We start from the raw sequence: 25611 nt of genomic DNA, 5'->3' as shown, positions 1-25611 counted from the left end.
TTTTCTGCAGGCTCTAGTTGGTTACAATATGTATTATGTTCTGCTTTTCTGCTCCTTTTCTTAAACATCTTCACAGGAGACAGCATTCATTTGTTAAAAACTTTTGGCCTCAAAAGGACATAAAATTGGGGCACCTGGGTGGCTCAGTCGGTTAAGCATCTGCCTTCAGCTCCAGTCAGGATCCCGGGATCCTGGGATTGAGTCCCGCATCGGGCTCCCTGTTTGGCGGGAAGCCTGCTTCTCCCTCTCCCTCTTTCACTCTCCCTGCTGTGTTCCCTCTCTCAATGTTTTTCTCTGTCAAATAAATTAATAAAATCCTTTAAAAAACAAAACAAAAGGACATAAAGTCTTCAAAGACAAATTGCAGCTTGCACAAACTCAGGTTCATCTTAGGGCACCTGATCTCAGAACAAGGACTGCATTTAGACTCAGGTTGGTTTCACAGCACCCTGAACTTCCCAAAACCTAAACTAAGTGCCAATTACGAAGTATTTTGGGGCCCACTGTCTACTGTCAAAACTGAGATTCCAAGCGTCTCTCTTACAGCTCAACCATTGTATGCTTTACTTGAAAAATGACAAACCTGACCCTGTCATTCAGAAAGATCGAGAAGACCTAGTTTGGAGACTTTAAAGAAAAGCTTAATAAAGCCTCCTGCCTTGACATCCTAATGATCAACTTCCCTTTTCCTCATTGTGCGTGAGAAGGAAGAAAATGCCTGGAGTACTTACCCAAAAATATGGGGGACCATCACTGATCCACAGGATAGGAGAGCCAACCACTGGAACCTGTGCCCAGGGATGTCCCTTCAGCCCCCACCTCAGAGCAATTCCTGTCACTGCCCTTCTGGTTCAGGAACGTGAAGAAAGAGTCTCAGGACTCCCTCTAACCAAGCTTGTGCTGCCTGCAGAAGCCCCCCTAAAATCTCACCACACTCAGCACCTCAGCCAGCCGCCTCACCTCCTAGGAGATCCCCCTGCTACCTGCTCGTCACAGAACTCCTTCTCACTGCCATAACAGTAATTAAGCCTGCGATTCTCCTCTCCTCCTTCACGGAGGAGACCCCTCACAACTGCCTGAGACCGACAGATCACCTCTGGACTTCCCGTGACAATTCCTAGCAAACTCCTCTAACCAAGGCAGATTTTTCGTGTTTTACCAATGGTGCTGGTTTAGAGGATGAGAATGACAAGTACCATGCTGGGAATGCTAGTGTGGCCCCTCTGGAAGGGACCGAGGCAGCACTTCTACCTTTAGCTACCTGAGCCCCACAGGCTGTTTCACGCTCTCAGTCAAGCTTGTACCTTGGCCATAGATCAAACCACAAACATTTGTACCCACAGCTGGTCTGCCTTCAGGTAGCTCAGCACTCTGGAATGTTATGCCAACAATGTGGTACCCTTACCTCCAAGGGGATAAGATTAAAAATGGCTCCTAGGGTTAAAATTCATTAAATGCCATACTTTTGCCAGCTGCTCTTTTACTGAATTTCCTGGACATTCCAGATTCAACTCTTTGGAGGCCGAAGGAAACCACCCCACAATACTGCCACCAAAACACTGCTCTCAAAGAAATCAAGAGCAAAACCTCCTTCACAGTCCAATGAGATGTTCTCCCAAATGAGGCTTTTGAAAAACTGACCAGAGACACCTGGTAACTGGCCCCCAGAATAGGAAAAATACTGGGAATCTAATCATTGTTGCTTTGATAAAAAAAATAAACTGTGGTTTGGACCAAATAATCTGGCCCAATTCATGAACCAATACAGTGGGGAGATATAAATAAAGCCACAAAAAGTGCCTGCCTCACCTGCCCCATGTGTCCAAAACGTAATGCAAAAAATTCGCTCACACCACTCACTTGAAATTACCAAAGGGGCCATTCAAGATTTGGCAAATGGATTTCATAGAGCTAACCCCCACCTAACGGATTTAAATATGTTTTAGTCATGGTTATGTTTTCTCCCTGGACCACCACTGTCTCTTGCACCCGAGGCCACTGCTGTTGCTGTAGCTAAAATTCTGCTAGAAAAAAAATCATCCCCATGCGGAGAACTCCTCTTTAACGTCACAGTGATGGAGGAACCCATTTTAGCAGGCAGGTGCTTCAGCAAGTCTGCGCCGCTCAGCCAGTTTTACGACACTTCTGCCCTCAGATTGGTCCAATGTGCTAAGGGCACTATTAAGATTCAACGGGCAAAATCGGCAGAGACCTCCCCTCTCATCTGGCCCTAAAGCATTGCCATTGGTCCTTGCTAACTCAGACCCAGCCCTTCAGACTTTGACCCTCTGAAGTAACCGGAGAATGACCGATGCACTTGGCCCCCACCGCCTTTGACCCACGGTTGACAGAGATACACTTGAACTGTGTAAAAGCCTTGCAGCTCCTGTTGAAAATAACCAGGCGCACTCTGGAGATGAAAACTTCAGCATCACACCTTTCATCGACAGTAAAAGACCTCCAGAAAGACTCTTCAGCCTCCCTGGAAAGGCCCCTCCTAGGTGCTGCTAACCGACCCACGTGCTGCCAAACCCCAGGGAACAGACGTGCTGCACTCACACAACCTGTCGAAAGTCAGCAAACCCTGACTGGACCTCCACACTGCCTGCTGACCTGAAAGTAATGATTTCCTGGAATTGAAGCAGATGCATCTGATGAGACTGCTTCCCCCAAGATGTCCAGCCCTGGCCTGTTAGAAGGTTCAGGATACACAAAGTCTCTTTTTCATCTGGACTATTAACGGAGTCTAGATTCTAATCCAAAACTCATGGTTTCTGAATTATCGACTTTACTGTATTATTACATTTGGTTAGAACAGTTCTTTCGAGATAACAATACTGTTTTAAAGTGTCTGCAGAGTTTTGCTGTTTCGCAAAAAAGCCCACCAGCTATTGCTTCATATTTGTACCTGCACTGTACCTTCCCAAATGAACTCAGTTCATTCTTGAAAATGCTCCTGTCCTATTCATTATTCTGTTTTCATGACTGGCTCAAAGGGGTGACTTCTAGTAGGCATAAAGAACTCTGGGTTTGCTTCCTATAGAGGGAATTTTCTCCCCTAAACTGGAATCAGTGCCAATGAATATTTTTAGTTGGCTCCCTTCAAAGATTTTATTTGAGTAATCTCCACACCCAGCAAGGGGCTCAAACTCACAACCCTGAGATCAAGGGTTGAACGCTCCACCAACTGAGCCAGCCTCGTGCCCCTAGATGGCTACTTTCAGATCTAGGATTCTGGTTTAGAACCATCACACAAGGGTGCCTGGGTGGCTCAGTGGGTTAAGCCTCTGCCTCTGGCTTGGGTCATGATCTCAGGGTCCTGGGATCGGGTCCCGGGTCGGGCTCTCTGCTCCGTGTGAAGCCTGCTTCCTCCTCTCCCTCTCTCTGCCTGCCTCTGACTACTTGTGATCTCTGTCAAATAAATAAAATCTTAAAAAAAAAAAAAATAAATAAACCATCACAGAGTTTGGAACTGTCATGTTACTTTTGATTCTGTACTTGTTGCCTGTCAAGCTTTTGTAAAAATGACATACCCAAGGGCACCAGGGTGGCCGAGTCGGTTAAGTGTCTGCCTCTGGCTCAGTTCATGATCCCAGAGTCCCAGAATAGAGCCATGCGTTGGGCTTCCTGCTGGGCCAGGAGCCTGCTTCTCCCTCTCCCTCTGCCTGCTGCTTCCCTTGCTTATGCTCCTCTTTCTCTCTGTCAAATAAATAAATCTTTTTTTTTTAATTAACATACCCAATAAAGAGACAATCTCCAACGCTTACAATCTGGATAACTATGCATTAGAAATGGGAGATGCCTGAGAGTTCTCCCTGCACCCTCTCTTTGTTACTTTAAAGTAACCTCAGTAGGTTTCCAATCTGTAGAATTTTCTCCCAGTGTGGGACATGACACACAGGAAAGGTCCATCCTAGCACTGAGGGACAAAAGCCACTAAATTAGAAGAATCTGACTACTGATCAGTAATGCTTTTGGAGAAACATCTCAATCAAAAGGGGGAAATACAAAAATTTATAAAGGGAAACTTCACTAAAGTAGAGTCAGGAAGTTAGAAGGGGGAGCCGGTATCACTGAATGCCAACTATAAGAAGTATAAATTACAACCCTAACAGAAGAATCTCAAGAGGAAAGAATCATCAATAACTGGCCCCAAGAGGGGAAAATGTACATAGTATCTCATCTAAGAAATTAACCACTCCTGCAACTCAGCCAAAGACAAACCCTCACATCACCCTGAACTCCTACTTTTCTTCCAAGGATTTCTGACTTCCTCATTCTCCATAAAGTAACCTTTTTCTCCTTTGTTTGTTGGCCATAGCTTTTATGTCCAAAGTTGCAAATCTCGGTTAATAAACCCATAAAATAACTTTTATTTTTCAGGTTAATGTATCATACCTGTGCACTTTATTTTCGCAACCACCCTCGGAAATGACTGGGCCCACACTTTACAAGTAAGAAAGCCAAGAGGGGTGAGGCCTGGTCAAGGTCCTGGAGCTCCTGTGTGACAAAATTGGGATCAGGGACCATCATGCCTATGACGACTTGGCTTTAGGACTCTACACTGTGTTCAATGCCAGCACCACAATACCCCACCAGTGCTGTTTGTGATGAAACGGAGAGAAGATGTGATTACTTAAAAACCACCTTCTTTTAAAGCCTCTTACAGGGGCGCCTGGGTGCTCAGTGGGTTAAAGCCTCTGCCTTCAGCTCAGGTCATGATCCCGGGGTCCTGGGATCGAGCCCCACATCGGGCTCTCTGCTCAGCAGGGAGCCTGCTTCCTCCTCTCTCTCTGCCTGCCTCTCTGCCTGCTTGTGATCTCTGTCAAATAAATAAATAAAATCTTTAAAAAATTAAAAAAAAATAAAGCCTCTTACAAATGTATTGTGAGGGTGCTTATAGAAAAAAAAAAAAAGCTGGCTCGTACTCTATTTATTAAGCTGGATTATCAATAGGTACACAGATGTTCATTTTATTGTTTTACATACCCTTATACCTGTGCCTATGTTTCACAATAAAAACGAACCCAGAGCCTGACCTGGGGCAGCTGTCTCTGGAACACCAGAAGTCTGGCCCACCAGTGTAAATAAAGAAAAACACAGGTGAGTTTAGCCAGATACCAAGTTTCCTGTTAGAAAACAGTTCCAGGGGCGCCTGGGTGGTTCAGTGGGTTGAGGTTCTGTCTTTGGCTCAGGTCATGACCTCAGGGTCCTGGGAAAGAGCCCCACATCGGGCTCTCTGCTCAGCAGGGGGCCTGCTTCCCCCTCTCTCTCTGCCTGCCTCTCTGCCTGCTTGTGATCTCTCTGTGTCAAATAAATAAAATCTTTACCAAAAGTTCCACTGCAAACTTTTTTTTTTAAATGCTGCAACTTTTTCTACTGTTAGTTCAGGAGTTAGTTAGCATCACAATCACTGATAGCCTTGAGGCAAATAAGCATACAAATACCATTACACTTCTATCAGTCCAGCCTTCAGGAAGCCTCCAGGGATCCTATTTTTTTTTAATTTCAGAAACTAAACATTGGTCTTTTGCTGTTTGGGGACAAAAAAATTACTACTCAGTTTGAAATAATGAGCATATGAATGGAGAAACTGTTTTTCTCTTGCTATAAAACGTTGCATTCAGGGCGGAAGAGAAAGGTAATTTATTTCCCAAAATAAAATCTGCATAACCATAAATCCATTCTAAGCTATGTTTATTAAAAATTTAAAGATTCAGCAGAAAAGCACCAAGGCAACATCCACCAGTGAAGATTATGTCAAGAAGAGGAATAATGGAAATACCAGGGAAAAAAGTAACCAAAGAAACGTTTTAGAAGAACAGCTTATTTTCAGTTAAACTGAAATTATGTATGTTGTCCTTTGAGAAATCCAAGTTGCACAGTATGTGTAGTATAATCCCATTTTTATTAAAAGTATAATTATACAGAACATATTTGTGGACATAAGAAAGGGCTGGGAAGGATAAAGAGCAAACCGCCAGGAAGTGCAGGGAGGTAAAAGAGGCCCGTGTGACTTTTAAAATTTGCTTTATCCAATTCTGACAAGTTAGAATTATTTTCCAACATGTGTATGCTTCTTTCATAAATCCTTTAAAAGGCTAAAAAATATTAATTAAGAAAAAAGCTTCCATGAGGGCAAAGCTGCAAATTACCAAAATGTCACTTTAGCTACAAATCAGAGAAAAATTGTCGAGGGACAAGGGCAAGTACTATGACCCCATGAAGATTTGTTTTTGGAAAGCATTTTTTTAAGCTGATTAGTAAAACCAGGGTTTGGAAGGACTGGCGTTCTACTCCACTAGACTATCAGACACCAAAACACAGAATCGGGTCAGAAGTTCTAATACTGGAAAAATACAAGTGTATTTTTGAGAGAAAAATTAAGCAGGAGGAGCCACTCAACAAAAGCAAGACTGAATTATCAGTGTGCATCCCTGAACTTCTGTCCCAGCACCAGCCAGCACCCTTCCCCTTTGTATGCCACCACACTCTGGAAATGTGAAGACCTGCCCTTCGCACACAGGGTTACAAGGCTGAGATCAAAGCCAAGGCCCCTGTGAGCAGTTCAGAGGAAACATCACTTGCAGCTCAATGATGTACCATGTGACTTTCCCCCTGTAAAGGCCACTCTGAACGCACTCGAAAATATTTACAGCTCTTCTCTAGTTTCTTAATTGGGATATGCAAAGGTACTAAATGCTACAGTTTCAAGGTTTTGATTTCACAGAGAAAAACAAAACACACACACAAAATTTGGGTGGGGGGGGAGTGTAACAGACATATATATAGAACTGTTATCTTTATATTTTACCATTTCCTTAAAAAAGGATGTTAATACTTCAGAAGCAGGAAGGACATAGCCCTGGGGCCAGTACCATTCTCAGGCCAGAAACTAAGCAACCAAATCATTTTGTCAATTCCATAGATGCCAAAAAGGGTGACAAAATACCTACTCCTAAATCAAAAAACAAATACCAAACCTCTTCCATGAAACTTAAAATACTTGCTGAACAGGACAAAGGCTATCTTCTGAAAACGAGGGCAAAACACAAGATATTATGTATTACTCTTCATGCTCTTACATTGAGTTTGTATTTTGTAACTGACTTAAAAGAAGCAAATGTATGTACCCCAAAATTTAGGCAAAATGGGCAACTTTTTAAAAACAATTTTTTTAAATCCTGAACAAGTAACAGTACACAAATAGAGAAAACTATAAAAACAAAGAATTATGCTCAAAAAAAAGATGCCAGGCTCAAGACAAATTTATAGGCCAGTTACATCCTAACCTTCCTGGTAACGAAATAGGAAATGGGAAACCTTCCCAAATCCTTCTGGGAAAACTGACAAGCCATCAAAGAAAACACAAGAGAAGAAAACTGTATGTTAAATTCACTTGCCAGTCCTGGATTTTTTTTTTTTTTAATTTGCGTATTTGACATGAGAATAATGACACCTGGTTTCAATCTTGATTTCTTTGATCCATGCATCTATAGTTCTCTTATGAACTGTTAAAGTGCCTTTTGTCCATTTTTTTCAGTAGGTTTGACTTTTTTCTTATTCACTGGTAAGAGCTCCTTACAAATCATGGACATTAACCGTTCGTCATGTTGCAAACAATTTCCCCCAGAAGTAAAAGACTTCTTTTTCCTTTCTGTTTACATCACTTGAAATAAAGAACAGCTTTTTCACCTCCCTAAAATCCAATCTCACATCTTTTCGCAATTGCTTCTAATACTTTTGTACTTAGGAAGCCCCTCCTCATTCCAAGATGAGAGAAATATTCACCTTCATTTTCATCTAGATGTTTTTGGTCAAAATAACTTTTAAATGTTTAACATCCATCCCTTTAAAAATGCATATCCAGGAGCAACTGGGTAGCTTAGCTGGTCAAGCAGCCAGCTCTTGGTTTCCACTTCAGTCATGATCTCAGGGTCCCTGAATGGAGAGTCAGCAGGGAGTCTGCTTGAGATTCCCTCCCTTTCCCTCTGCCCCTCCCCCTGCTGGTGTGTGAGCCCACCCATCCCCTCCTCCCCCACTCTCTCAAATAAATCAATTCTTTAAAAAAATAAAAATGCATATCCAATAAAATCATTGCTCTAGGAATATAACTAGAGGAGTATAATTATATTTACTTTAGTTATAGAATAAGTCGATACTCAATATTTAAGGGCTGGCTAACTAAATTATGACAATAAAATGCTTTACAATAAAACACTACAAAAGCCATTCAGGAAAACAGTCCAGCTCTGTTACTAAGTGGGGGGAGGGAGGGAAGAGGCAGAATACCCTCCCCATTTTTATATAAAAACTATGCTTGTTTGGTAAACAGGCAGTCTAGATACTTTACCTAAATATTAACAGTGATCCTTCCTGAGTGTCAGATTGTATGTGGCGTCCTATTTCTTTATGCTTGTCTGTTTTACATTATTAATGAACATGTATTATATTTGTGATTAGAAAAAAAAAGCTTAAAACTTGTAAATATACATGCAAAACAAGCCAATAAAAATAATTTTGCCCACATGCTTAAGTTGCAACCGTCTTTCAAAAAAATTAAAAATGCCTTTCCTTTGCTTAACACATTTAATCCCGTATTACAAATAGGATAATAATGACTTAATTCAAGAAAAATGGAGGGTTGCCAATCTTCCTTAATTACCCAAAGATCTAAGGAGTAATGTCTGATTTATACTCCTGGCAAAATGACTGAATTAAAAAACACAGCCCAATGACAATTATCAGTGGTAATAAGTCAAGCTCAGCTAACACAAACCGTTCCATTTTTCCTTAACAAACTGTGCCTTAGCACGTGAACAAGTACAGCTAAGTTCAACTAAGCTGAAAAACTAACCCCAAAAGCTTCCCATCAGACTGGACGTGCTTTTATCCTCTAACGCCCCAATCTCTCTCTGAACAGCCCCATTCTCTGCCTGCTGGTGTGGGGTGCTTGCTCCTTGACGCACCCAGACTTGACAGCTCAAGGGGGCTCCCCTGCTATTGCTCCCCGCTCCTGTACCCATTTCCACGGCCTCATTACTATGGAAGACAGGAATAATTCTGGAGTAGAATCAGAAGTGTGTGTGAAGAGGGATGACAAGATCCCCCCAGGGACCTGCTAACCCCAAAACTCCTGAAAACTTTTCCAGTGTCTAAGAATGATCACAATTAGATAATCCCTGTCATTAGAACTGAAGTGACTCAGGGTCAAAATTTTGAACTCAGAACCAGGGAAGACCTGGAGATGGTCATGCGGAGGTCTCAGGCCACTTCTCCCCAGATGTACCTCAGTATCCTCAGAATGAACACAAAGGATGGATTAGAAAACCCACAGACTCACCAGCCAAGGGAGGGAGGGGCACAGAAGGAAAGCAGGGTCTCACACCCAGCCAGAAGCAGCAAGAGAATAGATACCAAACCGGTCTCATTTCCCACTAGAAACTGTGGAGAGGGAAACAGAATGTGTGGATAGGCACAGAGAGCCCGGAGCACCTTCTCTGAGTCCTGTGCTACACGTGTTATTAAAATCCCGCCCACGACCTCAGGAGTTAACAAGACTAACAGAGACTAAAAACTAGTTAGGACAAGTGTTTCCAGAGACCTGGAATACAGACCAAGTCCATACTTTGGAAAAAGCCTAAAGGATATAATTAGAAAGAGTTACTAGAGGCTATTATTTAAGTATGATGCAAAAGTCTCCATTTTTAATCGTACCGGCACAAAAACAAGGAATGAAAGCTCAATAACTCCATCAACCCCAAAGAGACACCATACGTGCCCAAACGGAAAAGTATGAAACACCAGAAGTGTCGAAATTTAAAAGTGGAGTGGAAAGCTTGTCAATGACCTCTAGCCTCCCTTTCTGGTTCTTCAGAATAACAGCACCCAACTTCCGGGTGCTCCCACTTAAAGTTCCTATTTATTGGGACCAGGATGGTGAAAAATCTTCAAGTTCATATCTAACTTTTTAAAATTCAGCTGATTATTCCCATCATACTTTGAAAGACAAGCAGATTTGAAATCTAAAAAACCTTTTAAGCAAAATCACATTCTGACAGATTTTTATTCATCTTTAAGAAAAATGCTTTGTTTGAAACCTTAGAGTCTGAAAAATGAGTCTTTTTTTTTTTTTTTTTTAAGCTAAAGCCCTAAAAATGATCTACAAATAAAACTTCCTGGAGGGCACGTGGGTGGCTCAGTGGGTTAAAGCCTTTGCCTTTGGCTTGAGTCATGATCCCAGGGTCCTGGGATTGAGCCCCGCATCGGGCTCTCTCTGCTCAGCGGGGAGCCTGCTTCCTCCTCGCTCTCTGCCTCTCTGCTTACTTGGGATCTCTATCAAATAAATAAATTAATAAAACCTTTAAAAAAAAAAAACACTTCCTGGATACATCATAAAATAACAAGACAAAAAGGGAAACATATTTGTAACATTTACTAAAATGCTAATATCCTGGCTGTAAAAAGAACTGCTATAAATCACCAGGAAAAAGATGGAACACAAAGCTAGAAAAATTGGTAAAAGAAATAAATAAGCCAAACAAAATATAAACGGCCCCCAAAACTCAAAAGTGTTCAAACCCACTAGCTATCAAAGAAAAGCAAAATAAATATGATTCTATTCTTTGCCCAAATTGGTTTTAAAAAAAGGGAGCGGGGAGGAAAGTTTAACCATAACAATGATTCCCAGTATGTTAACCTGGATACAATAAGTATCCTATATATATGTTATGTAGCAAAGCCTTAAAAATGCAAATGATGTCCTTTCCAAAAAAGTAGCCTAAAGAAATAATCTGAAAAATGCACCCAGATTTCCATACAAGGCTGCTCACTATTGTGTTGTGTTCACCGCAGCAAAAAACGGCTCATAAGCTAAATGCCCAACAATAGAAGGATTTGTCAAATAAAACATGATGCATTCAGCACAAATGAGCTGTTAAAAGCCACGTTTTAAAGGGCTATTTAATAATTTAGTCATATGCCTAAGTTACATTACTAATTTTTTTAAAAAAATGGTTTAAAAAGCCCCTGTATCTCTATTTCAAAATACGAATATACACATGTGCATATGTACAGGTGCACAAACAAAAAATTTTACTTTCAAGTAAATTGGGAAAAGAAATATTCACTGAGTAAAACAAGCTAATTTGTGTGTTTCCACCTCAGTCTTAATATTCCTTAATATTCTGAGACAGGACTCACTTTCAGCTATTTTTCCAGTAATTCTGACTTTAATTCTGATCAGTTCTAACCAACAGCCGCATATACTTCAATAATAACTAACCAATAGTTTCAGGATTCTTTATACAACAATCCGTAAAAGAGTCATGCATTTCCTGCATATTCTTCTCAAATCAGTCCATTTCCTATCGCAGAAAAGCAAAAGACACAAAAATTCCTGAGAAAGGACACTCCCCAGGGACTGCTCTATCCTTGCCCTCTCTACAGACCACTGACAACTACACACACCCAGGAGAAAGGCAAAAGCCTTTTATTTCTTGGAAAAACAATGTCAGTGCTCAGGTTAAATGAAGAAAAAGCGCACGGACCTCTCTAGCATGAGGCTCTGCAGCTAACATTACGCACACTTCATCCCACAGTACTTTCCGTCAACTAGGCAGAGGCTCTCAAAGGGGCAAATAGCTGCACTTGACTTCACTTAGAGCAAAAGTTCCCAACCCTGGCTGCACACTGAAATCACCTAGGAATTTTTTTTTCTTAACCCCAACAGTCAGGCTATACTCCTGATCGAGTGTACCTTAGCTTCTCGGATGAGACCAGGCAGCTGTCATTTCTTAGTTCTCCAGATGATTCCAATTTGTTGTCAAGGTTGAGGACCACTGACCCAAGGCATGTTTTACAAACAATAAATTAACAACCCACGAACATGAATAGAGAAATCAATTCAGGGAGCTGGGGCCAGCAATTATTTTAACTAAAAAAAAAAAAAAAAAAGAATGGAATGGGCTAGAATAAGCTAGAACATAAAACGCATTGCTCCTAGTGCAAATAGATTAATATCTCGTGAAATTTTTCAGTTAAAAATATGTAGTTCTTGGCAATACTATCGAGACTGATCTACAGATTCAATGCAATCACTATCAAAAATCCCATCTGCCTTTCTGGCAAAAATCGACAAAATGATCCTAAAATTCAAATAAAAATGCAAAGGACCCAGAAAAGCCAAAACAATCTTGAGAAAGAACAAAACTGGAGGACTCATGTTTTCCAATTTCAAAACTTAGTACAAATCTACAGTAATTTTGACACCCTGGTATAAGGATGGACAAATAGATCTATGGGACAGAAGAGAGAATCCAGAAGTAAACTGTAACATTTATGATCAGGTGATTTACAACAAGGGTGCCAGAACAATTCAATGAGGAAAGAACAATCTTGAACAAACGGTGCCGAGAGAACCGGAAATCACACATAAAGGAATGAAGCTGGACCCCTACCTCACACCATATACAAAAATTAACTCAAAACGAATCAAAGACCTAAGTCTAAAAGATAAAACTATAAAACTCTTAAGAAAAAAAAAACTCTTATAAAACTCAATCTGGATGGATTGGTTGGAGGAGCATTCATGAGTTCGAGCCCCAAGTCAGGTAGACTACTTAAAACTATATATATTTTTTTAAACTCTTAAAAAAAACATAGGGGCAACATATAGGAAATCTTGGCGACTTTGGGTGAGGCAATGATTCGTTAGATAGGACATCAAAAGCACAACAACAACAAAATAGGTAAGTGCGACTTCCCCAAAATTAAAAACTTATGTTTTGGGGGCCTGGTGGCTTGGCTGACTAAGCACCCACTTTTGATTTTGGCTCAGGTCATGATCTCAGCGTTGTGAGATCTGAGCCCCACGTCAGGCTCCAAACTCAGCAGGGAGGCCACTTGGGATTCTTACCCTCTCCCTCTGACCCTCACCCCACTTGCACTCTCTTTCTAAAATAAATCAAAATTAAAACAAAAACAACCTTTTTTTAAAAATTTAAAATTTATTTAACAAACTAAACCAAAATTAAGACAAAACAACTTTTGTTTGAAAAGGACATCAGAAAGTAAAAGGTAACCCATAAAATGGGGAAAGTTTATAAACTTTTTATCAGGTAAGAAACTAGTACATAAAACATTAACAATAAAAAGACAATGACCCAGTTAAAAAGGATCTGAATAGTCGTTTCTCCAGAGACATTATATAAATGGCCAATAAGCACATGAAAAGATGCTCTCCCCGCCTTTAGTCATTAGGGAAATGTAAATGAAATCAACAGTGAGATAACAGTTCATACCCACTGGAATGGCTACAACCAAACAGGCACTAACAAGTGTTGGTGAGGATGAGGAGGAGAACAACTGTCATCTTGCCGACCCACCTACTCTGAAAAAGTCTGGCAGTTCCCAAAAGTGTTACACAGAGAATTATCATATAACCCAGTAATCCCACACTTTGATATTTATCCAAAAGAAGGGAAACATGCTCACACTAACCCGTGCACAGGAACATGCAGGGAAGCAGAACTCATAGAAGCCACCATGGAGAAATAGCCAAATGCCCATCGACTGACTAATAATGCAGCACTGACACCGGCCACCATGTGGATAAATTATGAAAACAGGTTAAAAGCCCATCACGAAAGAGGACATATGGTAGGATTCCATTTACAGGAAATATCTAGATAAAGCAAATCCACAGAAACAGTGCAGGTGCATGGTTGCCAGAGGTTGGCTGAGGGGAGGGGAGGGAGGGATAGGGACCGACCACTGATAGGTACGGGGTTTTCTGTCTGGGCTCACAAAAATGGTCTAGAGAGGAGATAGTGGTGGCAGCCACAGCTCTGTGAACATACTAAAACAACTGAAGCACACCCTTTAAAAAGGTGGGGTTCAGGGGCACCCAAGTGGCTCAGTGGGTTGGGCCTCTCTCTGCCTTTGGTTCAGGTCATGATCTTGGGGTCCTGGGATTGAGCCCTACACATCAGGCTCTCTGCTCAGTGGGGAGCCTGCTTCCCCTCTCTCTCTGCCTACTTGTGATTTCTCTGTGTCAAATAGATAAAATCTTTTTTAAAAATTTTTAAAAAATTGAAAAGGTGGGGTTAAAATAAATAAATAAAAATAAAAAGGTGGGGTTATGGATAACAACTCAACTCAACTTTTCTTTTTTTTTGCAGGTTATTCTGTGTCGAGGCCCTTCGCCATTGCTCCTTCTGAAGCCCATGCAGTTCCTTGACCAGAGGACAGTATGGATAGATAACCTTTCCAACTCACAGGCAAAGTCATGTATGGATTTCATGGCCAGATCTCAATCTAATTCAGGGCATCACAACTGATTTTTTCATCAAACAGGAGTATAAGATTTCAGAACCACACACACGAAGTTAGGTATGGTTTCTGTGAAACTTGCTTAAGATGCGCACGGTCACACTTGATGTGTATATACTTATCAATGAAAGGGAGTCAGTCAAAACAAAGTCTGGAAAATGTATTTTAGGAGTTGACTGACACCTGTCACCTATTCAAAAAAAAAAAATAAAGAAAGTATGAGATGTTAAAAGTTGAAAACAGAAATTGGAAGAAAAAAAGTTGAAGCCACTCTGGAGCATTGCCACAGGCACTGAACTAAAAGCTAGGAAAAGTGAGCTGGACCCCGTCTGCCTTTACTGCCCAAGGAATAAAAGATTCCCTGCCCCATCTACCCCCACCAGGGCTTCTGAGGGGGTGCGGAGCAGCATCTGGGCATCCCCCCCACCGTGGGGGAGCCCACAGCAGATCCTACAGGGAGCTCAAGAGGCGAGGGCACAAACCCATCACTTGAAATGGGGGGTGGGGAGGGACCCACAGGCTGCAGGACAGGGCAGGGCCTGAACTCACACCGGGGGTCAGGAAGCAGGTGCAAAAAGAACTTCAACGGAGGAGGCAAATGGAGATTGCTAGAGTGTTCCGTTCATCTTCACAGGGATGAAAGAGAAAGGAAGGGAAACAAGAAACCACAAAAACTTCTCTGAGGAAGAGCACATTTTCAAAGACTGCGGGTCAGAAACCTGGACACAAAAGATGCCAGCGGCTGCACAATACGACGGCATGGTCAGAAAATAGACGCCCTTGGGATGAACCTGAAGATAAGATAGAACTCCTATAATTCCTCCTGGCAAGAAATTTGAGGTCATCCTCAAATCAGCAGGGAAACTGAACTTCTTTGTGGAGAATTACCACAATAACAGGGACAAACTCTACCAAGGATTTTTGTGGTACACAAATCTGCAGGGTCAATGTCAAGGTGACAAACTTTGTTCATTCAAAAACATTATGTACATAGAATACTGCAATTTAGTGAAAAAGACCTTGAGAAGAGGACACTTCTTTAATATCATTGAAAATTATATACAATAATGCATTCCGGTAAAAACTGACTAAAAGGACTGTCACATTAAAACCTGTTCTATAAATACTCTATAATTTATTAAGGAAAAAAAAACATATGAGGCATATGACTGGCTCAGGAGAGCATGCAACTCTTGATCTCGGGGTAGCAAGTCCAAGCCTTGCACTGGGCACAGAGCCTACTTTAAAAAAAGAAAAAAAGAAGAAAGAAAAAAAGAAATGTATAAGAAAAAGACTGCAAATGGGGGCTCCTGCATGGCTTAGTGGGTTAAGCATCGGACTTCTGCTCAGGTCATGATCTTGGGGCCCTGTGATCAAGCCCCACGTAGGGTTCCCTGCTCAGCGGGGGTCTGCTTGAGATTCTCTCTCCTTCTCCCCCTCCCCCTTGTGTGTTCTCTCAAATAAGTAAATGTTTGGGGAAAAAAAAAAAAAAGTAACTTTTTATTTTGTTAGGACACAGATTTTGGCTAACATAACCACCCTGAGTAATACAGGCACTTGGTTGGAAGATACATAGAATGCAATCAGGTTCTTTCTCTATTCTTGCTCTTTACCACTGGGAAGAAGGGAGGGGCAAGGGGAAATCACCTCATTCTAAATAAATATTTTTAAATAAAGAGCAAGAAACAAGTAACCTGCAGACATTAGGGAAAAAACAAAAGCTATAAAAGATTGCATAAACCCAAAGATTCATATTCACGGACAGAATAATTCAATATTATAAAGATGACAAGTCTCCCCAAATTTATATACATTTAATGAGATTTCCCACTAAGTTATTTTGGAACCCTAAACTGAAAAATACGGGATAAAACAACAACAACAAAAACAGAGCATAGGCACTACCAGAGAGTAAAGCCTACCATAGAGTGATTATAATGATGAAAATAGCAAGGTCATGGCAAAGGAACAGACAGATAAATGGAATAAAACAGCAATTCCCACAACAGATCTAAGGATTCAACATATGATTAAGGTGTCATTTTAATTTAATAAGACAAGGATGAATTAACAAATAAATGGTGCGGGAAAAAAATGTACAGGAAAAAAAATCCATACTCCATGCCACACTCCAAGTATTAAATAACAGCCAAATATTTTTAAAAAGAACGAAAAAACATATAAAAAATATTAATAAATTCTTAAGATACAGAGAGGACGAGAAAGAAAAAGATTGACAGAACTGAACTCAAAGCATAGACAAATATTTGCAACTTATGACAAAAAATGCAAATCTTAATGGCTTATTTCTCAAACAGAGTGAAAATAGGATTAAAATAACATATCCAGTAGCATCAACTTTACTCAAAGATTAAGGAGGAAAAATGTTTCATATTAAACCAAGCACTGAGGTTTCTGGAATAGAATAAAAAAACTCACATTATTTTTAGATAAAACAGAAGACTTAAAAGAAGTGCCATGCTTGTTATACTCCCTAACACTTCAAAATATGCATATATTCCCCATATCATACTTCTGAGGAATAATTTGTGAATCAGTCTCTTAATATATAGAGTTCTCGATGATAAAATATGAATTCAACAGAAAGTGTTCAGCACTGAGGTCATCCATACCACTGTGAAGCAAAGGTAATCAAACTCTTTGTATAAAGGGCCAGAGAGCAAATATTTTAGGCCTGCAGGTCATATGGTGTCCTGAATGCACACGGCTGTGCCTTAGTAAAACTCGATTTACCAGAACAGGTGCCAAGGATTCTCTTACTGGCAGCATCCGAAATGCAAATTATCGGGCCCCACCCCAGACCTTCTGAAGAAGAAACTCTCCAGTTTGAGTTCTACCACGTCAGACAAGAGACTGCACCTGCCAAGCCAGGGGATTTGCCTTTGGAGACAGCAAAGGATTTCAGCCAGCACTGCGGAGGGGACAGGAGAGCCAAACCAATTTGAGGCTGAAATCCCAACTACAGTGGCAATATGTGACAAACAGCATTTCCAGCAGGACTCTCCACCAGAAGAAGGGTGGAGAAAACCATCCCTAGAGTCATAACACTACGGCCTCCTAAAAAGGGATGGTCCAGAACAAAAACGCTAATGCAAGTTTAATTAAATGAAGCTGGTGGGAAAGGGATGCCACCTTGAAGGGAGACCAAGTAAAAGAAAGGACTGTGTGCTGAGATTGGGGTGGGGCTTGCAGAAGACTCCTACAGGAGATGCCAGGGAGAACTAACAAAAGGAACAAAGGGCCCAGGGCGCCTGGCTGGCTTAGTCAGTGAAGTGTACAACTCTTCATCTAGAGGTTGTGGGTTCAAGCCCCATGGTGGGTGCTGGGTGTAGACATTACTTTAAAAAAAAAAAAAAAAAAACTTAAAAAAAAAAAGGAGGAGCCAAGGACCAAGCCGGAGTACACAGAGGAACACCATAGCTGGGAATAAAAAACAGGCCAGATAAGAGAAAGATGGGGGTACAAAGCAAGAATGATCCCGACCTCAGCCTCCTCAGCTGTGAAGTGGGAACCAGAATAATGGCCATCACCCGGGGCTGCCATGATCAAAGGACATTCGTGATCACAGGAGGTGCTGGCAGAGCACCTGGCACCCAACTCTAGCTTCTCTACCCTCTTCTATGCCAACAGGGACTTACAAACCCAGAGTTTCAGACAAAACCTGGGAAAAGCATTCTATCCCTGGACTACTGGAGCTGAAGAGGAGAAATCAAGACCCAGGAGGAGTTAACTCAGGTAAGTTAACCAAACTCCAATTTCTTCATCAATAAAATGCAGTTGCCTGCCAGTTGCCTAACCATACTGATGTCCAGTGCTCAGCTCTGAGCCCATCTGCATGGGCCCAAGCTCCTGGGGGCCCCCGCCCAGTCTTTCTCGGGTCCCTTCTATTGCCTGGAGAGGCTCCCGGACAAGAAGTGTGCTTTGTTAAACCGCACTCACATTCATCTTAGAAGATGGGGGGACTCAGCCCTGTAAGACTCCTGTTCGGAGTGAACTGAGAGGGAGGTGGCTGCCGGGATGGGTGAGCTTCCAGCGGGCTTCAGAGGCACCCCAAGGCGACAGACCCGAGGGCAGAACCTATGGAAAGAACTGCGGATGAAGAAGGCTTTCCTGACCAGTGACCAGAGAAAGCCATGGTCTGGGGCGGCCAGGCGAGCAACGGCCCAAGGCAACTGGGACCCCCTCACTGAGGCTGCAGAGAAATGGGGAGTAAGAATTGCAGTCAAACGATGGCCAGCAGAAGGGTCTGGGGCTGCGACTTAAAGCTTCTGAGCAGTGGCCGGCAGTGAGGACACTGGACCAAGTCCCAAATATGATCTTCTGTGAAATTAGCCACGGTTCTCACCTGTGTTCATCACATTCACAGACTCAGATGTTTCGGTACAAACTGTTATGAGCAGCAGCTCATGCCACACTTCCTGGGAAATAGGAATTTTCAAAGGTCATTTCTGATGAATCCAGCTCTTTGCTTTTTGTGCTATCTTTAGATTCTAGGCCTGCATAACATGCAACCCCACTGAAGAGGTACAAGAAAGGGCTATTGAATAGCAAGTAGATGGAACTCTCCTTCATGGAGTACGTCTTCAGAGGGCCTTAGAAGCCACCTACACCTGAGGTCAGGGACTTGCCGAGGTCAGAGGAGAGAATTAAGACTACGGACAACAGAAGTGCCCCAAAAGATTTACATTTCCGTGAAGGAGGAGCTCCCCCCAAACACCCACTCCCTCCCTTTCTGACTGCATTTGGGCTTGTCAGGTTGGCCACCATGCCCTTTGTTACCTTGGACACCTTGGGTTCCTTTCATTCTAAGTGCATAGGCCAGAAACTTGGACACTGCCCTTAACTCTCTTTGGTACACCACTACCCTCCCCTCACATATCTGGTCCATCAGCATCTCCTCAGCCCCACCTCAGAATCCCCTCCCGTCACCCTGGTCTGACCACCACCCTCAGCCCTCACCCAGGAGGATACAGTGCTGCCCCGCCCTCCCTGCTTCTAGTTGATTCTCAAACAGTAATAACCAGCACATCCCTGTTAAAACCTAGGTCAATGTCCCCTCTACTCAAAACCTTCCATCGGCTCCCATTCCTGTCAAAGTAAAATCCATAAGCCTTACTGTCACATGGCCTTACATGATTCAATTCCCACGGTCTCTTTGACCGTAAAACCAAATGCTCTCCTTCTGCCTCAGGGCCTTTGCACCTGCTGCTTCCTCAGCTGGGAATGTTCTGCCCTCAGATATCCACATGACTCACTTCCTTCACATCTTCACTCAGAGGTGACTCAGGGCTTTCCTGTCTATCATTCCTAAAATTTCAGCTTCAATGTCAACACTTAGTACCCTCAATCCTGCCAGATTCTTCTTCAGGGCATGAAATCTCTGTCTGCCACCTCACCAAGAGTGTGAGCTCCATGAGGGCAGAGAATCTCCATGCAGCAACCAGAGCACCAAAAACACTGCCTGGCCCACAGCAGGTTCTCAATAAATGTACTAAATATGTCAAAGTTCTGTGAAAAGAAGAAGCTGCAAGCAAACCTCCATGATTTGACAGTCAATATAGAACCTGTGACAAAATAACAGGCTAGAAAAAGCAAAGCTGGGGAGAAAAAGAAGTGCCATAAAGCACACACAGAGCTCCTTTAAATCCTAAGTCAATAATGTACAGCCACAGCTTAACCTGGAGCAGGAATGTTCTCTAGCAAAAGAATAAAAGCCCAGACCGGCAGCCCTCTGAGAAGAGAATAACTAGAAGAACAGCAGGGAGTAAAAAATGAGTTAATGAGGTTATGTGGCATTGGGAACAGACTAGTGTGTTGGGAGTTATATAGGCAAGGCCCGGAAACAGGTCAGGGAAGGACTGTAAAATGTTTAAATTTAAAAAAAGCCTAAGAGGATTAAATAAAAATAAGTTTTTAAAAAGCTTTCATTTACAAGTACAAAGCACTATGTAATTGCAAATTATGATGCTGACTTTTATTTCCCTTAAGCAAAATGGGAAAATTCCTCAAGATACCAGTGGTGCCAGAAAGGAATCCCCAAGAGGATCCCAGGTTTGTCTTTAGAGACACTGAACAGGAGGGCAATAGCCAACTCAGGATTTCTAATACCCCAGACCTTGGCCTTCTTAAGGGCAGAAGACTGAGTGTGATTCCACAATTATTTGTTCAACAGCACCTGACACCAAATTAGCAGATGGACTAATGGAAGGCTATGTGAGCTTGCTTCTGTGAGATCTAACTCCTGCAGGACTAAAACCTCTAGGCTTTGCTGCACAAATGCGACAGGCAGTGCGGCTGGCATGAAACCTAGCAAAGCCCTCTCCAATATTCTACCCAAGTACTTTCATAAGCATTTTTGAAACATCCTAAGAAACATTAAAACTCAGCTTAATTAACTTTTGCCAGTCAGAAAATACAACTGCCATGCAACCATGTGAAAAAGGGGGGGGGGGATCAATATATAAAGTTCCTGAAATACCTTTCCTTTTAAAAAAAAAAAAAAAATCACTCCCCACTCAGAGCAAAAAAAATCCAAGAGAAATGCCCTGGAATTCAAAGAAAGAAGCCGGTCGCCATTTTGACAAAGGAAATGGTCTAGAAAGCAGATAGCTCACGCTCAGGCTGTCAGGTGAAACAGGTAGCTGGGCTAGACACACCTGCTCACCTCCTTTCAACTACCAGGTGTGCTAGGAGGCCTTCCACTGCATACCCACTGCCAGCCATTTAAGAGGCTGGTGCCCAAAAGCTATTAAATTCTGGTAAGGGAAAAGAGACCACGAGTGACAGGTTCACAAGTGATCCTGAGACAGCCAACCATAACCCAGGACAGAATTCAGAATGTCTGAGCAGAAAGGCCCTTTATAAATCTCACCTGAATCCAACACCTCCCGGGCTATTCAGGGAAAAGTCATGCGCTAAGCCAAAAAGGCAAGTGTAGACAACTGGAAACAGTGAGGCCCCAGCCCAACAGCATTCAAATGCAAAAACATAAAAATAAAAAAGCTTCAGCTACCCCTGATTCTTGTCTCTGGCTTTAGAGAGGAAGAAAACTGGCCGCGAGAAGTCACATGGCCAATTAATGACAGCTCAAACCAGACTGCCTCGGGACTCCCGGTCCCGCGTCCTCGCACATCACCGGCCTCCTCAGCACACCCAAACGTCAGCAGGGGCAGCATCTTCCCCCTCCCATCTTCCAGCATTGCAGGAATAAAAGTAACAGCCGCGGCTGACACCCCAGACCTAGAAATCCCTTATGGGTGACTTTCTTCCACCTGCAGTTGCCCTCATTTACCCTTTACTCTGACAATCAATTTCTCATCAGTCATGCTTAAAACCCCCAGACTGTAGGCCGAGTTCCTGTCAGCTACCCACTCAAGGGTATATCCAGAGTCAAAGGAAGGAGAAAATTCTGAGCCCTTAAAGTAATTACACTTAAGAACGTCAACTTCTCCTTCCAGCAAGGTAGCAACAACGGGAATTCGCGACCCCCGGGGGAACAGGCCTGAGAGAAAGGCCCTAGGGTCGGAGCAGCAGCTTCTAAAATTACTTGGCGCAGCCTTTGTAGGAGAGAAGGAAGCAAAAAATGTACAAGGCAAACCACCCCCCCGCCGCCCTCTTGATGGCCCTGAATCCCGGGGGGCGCGGGGATGCCCGCGCGCACCTCCCGGGTAGGGACGAGGAGAGAGCGACCCCAGGACGCGTGGGCCGAGGGCCCGGGAGGAGGCGGCGGCGGCCAGCCAGTCCGGTCCCGGGGGGACCCACTTGCCTCCCGGCGGCGCGGCCTGAGGGCCCGAGCGCGCTGCGTCTCCCCGGGCGGCCAGGGTGAGCGCCCAGGGGCCAGACCGGGCCCGGTGGGGCGGCGGAGGCTGGGGGGTTGCGGGGCATCCACGGGCCCCGCGGCCACCCTGGCCCGCGGGTGCGGGGACCCGGGGAACCGGCCGGGGCTTGGGGGGCGCAGGCCGCGCCGCGGGGCCGGTGACAGCGCGCGGGGGCCGTGCCAGGCAGGCCTCGTGGGCGCGGCGGGCACCTCGTGGCCCGGCCCGGCAGGTGCGGCTCGCGGGCCGGGCGGGGGGCGCGGCGGCCCGGCTCTCACCTGGCTGCAGCTCGCTGGTCTCCAGTCCTGCTGCCGCGCCTCGGCGCCGCAGTGCCAGCCGCCGCCGCCTCCGCCTCTGGTCCCCGCGACAGCCGCCTGCAAAATGGCGCCGCGGAGGGGCGGGCCGGGGGCGGGGAGCCGTGGAGCCGCCCGCCCCCGCGCCGGCCCAGGACCCACCTCCCTCTCCGCCCCCGACCCCCCGCCCGCCGGCCTCCCCCCAGGGGAGGGGCTGTGCCCCCTCTCACGCCGGGCCCCGGGCGGGGCAAGGGGCCCCCACCCCAGCCGCCCCCCGCGGCGTTCCTTGCGCGCACCCCACCCCAGTTCCCCTTTAGCTCCCTCCCCTGCGTGGAAGTCGCCCCCCTCCTCGCGCCTTACCGCCACACCTGCTCCTGGGGCCCACCTGGAATGCAGAGCGCCCGCCCGGAGTCTCCCCCTCCTGGCTCTCCCCTTTTACCCTGCCTGACACTGAGCCTTGTCACCGCTGCGGGAAGATAATCGTGCAATTGGCGCGGCGCATTGGGCGGGGGGTGGGGGGATGGCTGGAGGTTTCAAGGCAATTTCACCGTTTCTCGGTTTAGGCCGTCAGGTTTTTAACTTACTGGAGGAGAGGGCCTCATTACATCATGCGGACACCGTAACACAGCCCGGGGTTTCTCACACTCCGCTGCCCCGGGGATCGTGTTTAACCGCGGGTTGTGATGCAGCGAGTCTGGGGTGCAGCCGGAGATTTTGCATTTCTAAAGAAGCCCCGGGTGATGCCGCTGGGTCAGGGCCGCCGAGCGGAAGGGGCTGCGTGTAAAATTTAGCGCATCGCAGCCCCACCTTGAGTGCACGGGTGAGACGCACGTGGTTGGGCCCCACCCCCTGGCTGCTGAGGCCGGAGGTCTGGAGCGAGAGGAACTTGCATTTCTGACAGCTTCGCAGGTGATGCTGCTGGGGCTGCTGTCCGTTATTCACACTTCGTGAGCCACTGCTGAAGACTATCTGAATACATGGCCAGAAACAAACAAGCAAACAAACAAACAAAAAAACCCCACTAATAATTAGCACTTTCATAGCACCTTCCATCTTGAAATCACTGTCGTGGTTGCTGTTTCCACCGAATAATAACTGACTAGTTCCCCCAAGCAAGTCTCGAGAGAGCTGAAGAATTGAGGACCGTGTTTGACCTGACATGGGGAGGAGCAGATTTCATCATCGGAATTTCTGCCTGATTCACACACTTTGGGGAACTCCATGTTATAGGTATCATACATATCAATGAGGGGGGAGGGGTATGACTAGCCGCTGGGAATTTCATCAAATACAAAGTATAGTCTGTGTTTGTAAGAATCAATAATGTGTCATCATATTTACCTCTCTAATAACTTGTAGGTTTAAAATACAGGAGTTGGCTTGTAAAATTCAGTACACATTCTATTGTATGTCAACTATACTTGAATTAAAAAATTTTTTTCTACATTGGAATGTCAGGTGTTCAGAGCCTCACGGAAGATGGAGGAAATAAGAGATGAAAAGTTTGTGACAAAACACCTGGAGAAAAATTCATGTCCCCTCTCCCTGTAACATCCCCAGCAGTGAGAATATTTTCCAGCCAACGTCTATTTTGGGGGGTGGGGTCGGGAGTACTCTGTCTTGCTCAGCCAGGATGTGAGATCTGGGATAGAAAAAGGGGAGAGTCTTTATTGCATCTTCAGTGTCCCTTTCTCCCTCACAGATTTTCTCTATCCTAAAAAAAACTTCCACTGTCGCAGCCTCTCTTCCTCATCTCTCTTTCCCATCCCTCCTCAGGCTGATGCTGTCACTCCCTGCTTTCTCAGACGTCACCAGTGACCTTCTAAGGACCAAATCCAATTGCCTGTTTAGAGCCCTTCTTTTCTACAGAGACGGCTCTGTAATCTTCCATTGACTTCTCCCTCCTTCTTGAAACTCTTTTCGGGATAATACCACTGGGTCTTGCATGTCCTATACACGCCCCCCTTCCTTCTCAGTTGCCCCATGCTCAACTCTTAAAAATGTTAGTTTTTACTAACATTTCCTTTCTCTCCCATCTTTTCCTTTGTCCCTTCCTTCTCGAACCCCATCTGAAAGGCAGCCATTTCCTCATGGTTCCAAATCTCTCTCTCTTGATCAGATGTCTTTCTGAACTTCTGGACACACATTTCCAATTGTCCTACACAACCTCCCTAGATACTACCCAGGAATTTTAAGTATCTCCCTACTCCTTCTCCTACTACAAACTTCTTATCTGGGTTCTCCCATTTTGCCACCAGAAACTTTGAAGTTGCCTTTGACTGCCTGTTCCCCAGCCCCCATGTACATTTTGTCAACCTATTGGCCAATCGGAAAAAGAAGTGTGTCTGGAATTCTTTTCTCTGCGTGCACCATCCCAGGCCCTCACTGGTTCTTCCTTGGACTGTTGAAAAAGTTTCTCTCTGGCCTCTTGGCCTCAAGAGTTATCTCCCAAAGCCATCCTTGTTATCATCCCAAAACACAGAATTGACCCTTCCCCCCTTCTGGAAATTCTTGAGGGCCTCCGGGTCTACAGAGTAACCTGGTAAAAAGAAACAGAATATAGGCTATTTCCCAGCACAGCATTCAAGGCCCTTTGCCAGCTAGTCTCCAGCTGCTTCTTTTTTTCTGGACAAAGTACCATTTTTTGCTGCTGGCAGACAGGAGTTGGTATCAGGGGATGACCTTGACTTCAACCTTGCAGGGTTTTTATGAGGATTAAATGAGATCTTTTATATAAAATGCTTATTCAGGGCTGGAATACATAAGTATATTTTACATAGTCAATACGTATCTATGTCCTTATTGTTATATAATTATTTTTATCATCATCAACTCAAAAAATACATGAATAATTTCCTATTTGTTTCATTTCCCTATTTCCTATTCATTTTCCTTTCCTATTATAGAAGATATAAACGGTGTTTTTTCTTTCCCCTTAACTTCTCTAAACTAAATCAGCAGAACGTTTTGTGACCTGGATAATTTGATTGAAATTTCTGTCATTTCCAGGCTGTGTTATTTTTGAGAGGTAATTGTAGCTTGGGGCCATTCCATCTTTATACAGTGCTTTTCTTTACAATATTTATTTCCGATATCTCTCTGGAGTATAGAACCGAGATTGGCAAACTTTCCACAAAGGGCCTGATAGCGAC

At 44.1% G+C, this 25611-nt stretch overlaps 1 protein-coding gene across 5 annotated transcripts in view; it reads right to left on the bottom strand.

The window, feature by feature from the left end:
• Nucleotides 1–22540, bottom strand: part of SLC23A2 (solute carrier family 23 member 2) — a 130376-nt gene extending 107836 nt beyond the window's left edge. For 4 of the 5 annotated variants that reach the window (XM_047744692.1, XM_047744691.1, XM_047744693.1 and 1 more), the window contains exon 1: nucleotides 22445–22540. The gene's annotated coding sequence lies outside the window, so the exon portion shown is untranslated. Of the gene's footprint in view, nucleotides 1–4398; nucleotides 4501–22444 lie in introns of all 5 variants that reach the window. The other variant, XM_047744694.1, reaches the window with a different exon arrangement.
• Nucleotides 22541–25611: the final 3071 nt, after the last annotated feature.

The sequence above is a fragment of the Lutra lutra genome, chromosome 9 (genome assembly GCF_902655055.1).
Source record: "Lutra lutra chromosome 9, mLutLut1.2, whole genome shotgun sequence".
In the NCBI taxonomy this organism is placed as follows: Eukaryota; Metazoa; Chordata; class Mammalia; order Carnivora; family Mustelidae; genus Lutra; species Lutra lutra.
Note: the sequence above shows the minus strand (reverse complement) of the source record. Positions and strands in the feature narration are given on the sequence as shown.